Genomic DNA, 5567 nt, shown 5'->3' on the forward strand with positions numbered 1-5567 from the left:
GATCACCGAAAAAGGTTCCCAGATGGGATCTCGGTCCCCATATGGGATCTCACGGGTACAGAAGGTTGCGGCGGTGGAAAAGTGGTTTCGTGGCTCCCCTGGATGTTTTCAGGGTATAAGAGTATATATAGGTGAAAGAAGTAGATCGGTGGAGCTACGAGGGGCCCACGAGGGTGGGGGGCGCCGCCCTACCTCGTGGCCGCCTTGTTGCTTCCTTGACCTCCACTCCAAGTCTCCTGGATTGTGTTTGTTCCAAAAAAGATCCTCGCGAAGGTTTCGTTCCGTTTGATATTCCTTTTCTGCGAAACACTGAAATATGAAAAAAAAACAATGTGCACTGGGCCTTCGATTAATAGGTTAGTCCCAAAAATAATATAAAAGTGCATATAAATCCCATTAAACATCCAAAACAGATAATATAATAGCATGGAACAATCAAAAATTATAGATACGTTGGAGATGTATCAACTCTCTGTTTTGCTTATTACCAAAATTGGTCCCATCGAGTTTGTGTAATCGGTCAAACCGAGTTGAGGTTTTACCCTAACCCTAGCACATCGGTCCCACCGAGTTGATCATATCGGTCCCACCGAAAATCCTAACGTTCACATTTTGAACTAAATCGGTCTCATCGAGTTTCATGATTCGGTTTCACCGAGTTAGGTAAATTGTGTGTAACAGTTAGATTTTGTGTGGAGGCTATAAATACCCCTCCACACACTCTTCATTCATGGGGAGAGCCATCATAACGTGCCTACACTTCCAACATACATTTTCTAAGAGAGAACCACCTACTCATGTGTTGAGACCAAGATATTCCATTACAACCATAAGATTCTTGATCTCTAGCCTTCCGCAAGTTGCTTTCCACTCAAATCATCTTTCCACCAAATACAAATCTATGAGAGAGAGAGAGAGTTGAGTGTTGGGGAGACTATCATTTGAAGCACAAGAGCAAGGAGTTCATCATCAACACACCATATATTACCTTTTGGAGAGTGGTGTCTCCTAGTTTGGTTAGGTGTTACTTGGGAGCCTCTGACAAGATTGTGGAGTTGAACCAAGGAGTTTGTACGGGCAAGCAGATCGCCTACTTCGTGAAGATCTAACCAAGTGAGGCAAGTCCTTCATGGGCGATGGCCATGGTGGGATAGACAAGGTTGCTTCTTCATGGACCCTTCATGGGTGGAGCCCTCCATGGACTCGTGCAACCGTTACCCTTCATGGGTTGAAGTCTCCATCAACATGGATGTACGATAGCACCATCTATCGGAACCAAGCCAAAAACCTCAGTGTCTCCAATTGCGTTTGCACACTCCAATCCCATCCCTTTACTTTCTTGCAACTTGCATGCTTTACTTTTCGCTGCTCATATACTCTTGCCATGCTTGCTTGAAATGTATTGTGAATGCTTAAACTTGTGCTAAAACTCCACCTGAACTTAAAGAAATTAAAAACTACTACTTTCCTTTGTTGAGGGTCTAATCACCCCCCTCTAGACACCTCTTCTCGATCCTACAATTGGTATCAGAGCTTTGGTCTCCATTGCTTTGATTTAATCACCATTGGAGGAAGATGGATGAGTCTACGTTGGAGAGTCTTATACGTAGAGTACCTATACTTGATGGAGATTTCTTTCATGAGTGGAAAATTGAGATGATTGAGATTTTCAATGAATATCACTTGAACAAGTACATTACTACTCCTTGTGTGCGCCTTGTTGACCCCTTGCATCCTACCCTTGATGAGTCTATTGACATGATCCGTAATCTTAGAACTGTCAATTTAATCACTAGAGGATTACCTAGAAACTTGATTGCTAGCTTGCCTGCTCTTGATTGTGCTTACACCATATGGAGATTTCCTGAGGAACGATTTCCAAACTATTCCTTGCAAAACTTAGATGAAATTCTTCATAAGTCTATTGCCTTGAGTAAGATGAATTCCAATGTTCCTAAGTTTGGTGATTATTTATTTGAGCTTAGTAACCTCATGCGTGCCAAAGGAGATGTTGGAATCATTAGCAATATCATCTCCGAAGCCATTAGAATTCATAAAGATGAACATTGTGATGATCACTTATCTAATGAATCACTCTCTCTAGGAATTGATCAATCACAAGACGATGTTGAACATGGATACTATGATGAGGATGATGATAGTGACTTTGATCTCGATGAGTCTATGAGACATTTTGGTCTTATGGCAAATCTTCATGGCTACATGGCCGGAGGAAAGGAATGGGTTCTTGATAGTGGATGTACCGATCACATGACCGGAGATAAGGATATGTTTCGTGAGCTTGCTGAAAACAACGACCCTTGAAAGTATGTTACCTTTGGTGACAATTCAAAGGGTAAGATGGTTGGCCTTGGTAAGGTGGCCATCTCACATGATAGCTCCAAACAAAATGTTATGCTCGTTGAATCTCCTGGCTATAATCTACTTTCCGTATGTAGACTTGCTGACTTTGGTTTCAATGTCCTATTTACTGAAGTAGATTGCCAAGTGTTTCATAGAGATAATCATAAAATGGTCTTTACCGGTATCCGTAGAGGCGATCTTTACATTGTTGACTTCACTAGAAAGGCTCAACCTAGAACTTGCTTAATTGCTAAATCCTCTAAAGGCTGGTTGTGGCATAGAAGATTAGGTCATGTGGGCATGTGAAATCTTGATAAGCTTACTAAAGGTGATCATATCCTTGGAGTGAAAGATGTTATATTTGACAAGGATAGATTGTGCAGTGCTTGTCAAGTAGGAAAACAAGTTGGATGAAGCCACCCCGTGAAGAACATCATGACCACGAGTAGACCGCTCGAGCTACTTCATATGGATCGTTTGGTCCCAATGCCTATAAAAGTCTCGGTGGAAACTCATTTGGTCTAGTCATGGTAGATGATTTTTCAAGATTTACGTGGGTGCTCTTTCTTGATGATAAATTGCAGGTCCAAAAGATCTTCAAGAACTTCGCTAGGAAGGCCCAAAATCAAATTGAAGTGAAGATCAAGAAGGTTCGCAGCGACAACAGAAAGGAGTTTAAGAATGCAAATGTGGATACTTTTCTTCATGAAGAAGGGATTTCACACGAGTTCTCGGCTACGTACACACCTCAACAGAATGGAGTTGTTGAGAGGAAGAACCGGACTCTTATTGAGATGGCAAGAACGATGCTTGATGAGTACAAGACGCCAAAACGCTTTTTGGCGGAAGCGTTTGAGACAGCTTGTCACGCAACAAATCACTTGTATCTTCACAAGCTACTCGGCAAGACGACATACGAGCTTCTCACCGGTAACAAACCCCAAGTTGGATACTTTCGAGTATTCGGCTCAAAGTGCTATATTCTTGATAATCATCATCATTCTAAATTTGCTCCTAAATCTCATGAGGGTTTCCTACTTGGTTATGGCTCAAACTCTCACACTTACCATGTCTACAACAATTTCACCCGAAAGGTTGAAGAGACAGCAGATGTGAAGTTTGATGAATCTAACGGCTCGCAAGTAGAGCAATTGCCAATTGATGTATGAGACAAAGACCCTTCGGAAGCAATCCAAGACTTGTCGATTGGCAAGATTCGTCCAACGGAGGTGAAGGAGAGTACCTCGTCCGTCCAAGTGGAAGCTTCTACCTCACGACAAGGTGAACCAAGAGTTGACATGGAAGCGTCCACAAGTGGGACACACCAAGATGAAGAGAACAAGGAAGTACACCAAGATGAACCTGATACGTCTCCAACGTATCTACTTTTCCAAACACTTTTGCCCTTGTTTTGGACTCTAACTTGCATGATTTGAATGGAACCAACCCGGACTGACATTGTTTTCAGCAGAATTACCATGGTGTTATTTATGTGCAGGAGCAAACATTCTCGGAATGACTTGAAACTTCACGGAGCCACTTTTCAGAAAATAAGAAAAATACCTGCCAAAGATGAAGGCCAGGGGGCCCACCGTCTCTCCACGAGGGTGGGGGGCGCGCCCCCCTACCTCGTGGGCCCCCTGTTGCCTCTCCGACTCCAACTCCATCTCCATATATTGAGTTTCGGGGAAAAAATCAGAGAGAAGAATTCATCGTGTTTTACGATACGGAGCCGCCGCCAAGCCCTAAAACCTCTCGGGAGGGCTGATCTGGAGTCCGTTCGGGGCTCCGAAGAGGGGAATCCGTCGCCATCGTCATCACCAACCATCCTCCATCACCAATTTCATGATGCTCACCGCCGTGTGTGAGTAATTCCATCGTAGGCTTGCTGGACGGTGAGGGGTTGGATGGGATCTATCATGTAATCGAGTTAGTTTTGTTAGGGTTTGATCCCTAGTGTCCACTATGTTCTGAGATTGATGTTGCTATGACTTTGCTATGCTTAATGCTTGTCACTAGGGCCCGAGTGCCATGATTTCAGATCTGAACCTATTATGATTTCATCAATATATGAGTGTTCTTGATCCTATCTTGCAAGTCTATAGTCACCTATTATGTGTTATGATCCGTTAACCCCGAAGTGACAATAATCGGGATACTTACCGGTGATGACCGTAGTTTGAGGAGTTCATGTATTCACTATGTGTTAATGCTTTGTTCTGGTTCTCTATTAAAAGGAGGCCTTAATATCCCTTAGTTTCCGTAAGGACCCCGCTGCCACGAGAGGGTAGGACAAAAGATTTCATGCAAGTTCTTTTCCATAAGCACGTATGACTATGTTCGGAATACATGCCTACATTATATCAATGAACTGGAGCTAGTTCTGTGTCACCCTAGGTTATGACTGTTACATGATGAACCACATCCGGCATAATTCTCCATCACCGATCCATGGCCTACGAGCTTTCCATATATTGTTCTGCGCTTATTTACTTTCCCGTTGCTATTGCCATCATCACTACAAAATACCAAAAACATTGCTTTTACTACTGTTACCTTTTGTTACCGGTATCACCACTATCATATTACTTTTCTACTAAACACTTTGCTGCAGATATTAAGTTTCCAGGTGTGGTTGAATTGACAACTCAGCTGCTGATACTTGAGAATATTCTTTGGCTCCCCTTGGGTCGAATCAATAAATTTGGGTTGAATACTCTACCCACGAAAACTGTTGGGATCCCCTATACTTGTGGGTTATCAAGACTATTTTCTGGCGCCGTTGCCGGGGAGCATAGCTCTATTCTTTGATTCACTTGGGATATATATCTGCTTATCATCATGAAGAACTTGAGAGATCCAAAAACCAAGATCTAACCCTCAACTACGAGAGGAGGTAAGGAACTGCCATCTAGCTTTGCACTTGATTCACATTCTGTTATGAGTAAGTTTGCGACACCTACACCTTCTTCTGCTATTTGTTCTGATATGTCGCATGTTATTGATGATGCCACTTCTGCTATGCATGATGCTTATGATGAAACTACCTCTATGCCTGATACTACTATGCCACTTAGTGATTTTCTCGATGAACAACTTGCTAGGGCTAGAGAGATTGAAAATATTGAATCTGATGATACTGGTGAAAGTGATGATGAAGAACCACTTGCTATTCCTAAGGGTTATGTTTTTGATCAAGATGG

The sequence above is a fragment of the Triticum urartu genome, chromosome 4 (assembly GCF_003073215.2).
Source record: "Triticum urartu cultivar G1812 chromosome 4, Tu2.1, whole genome shotgun sequence".
NCBI lineage: Eukaryota > Viridiplantae > Streptophyta > Magnoliopsida > Poales > Poaceae > Triticum > Triticum urartu.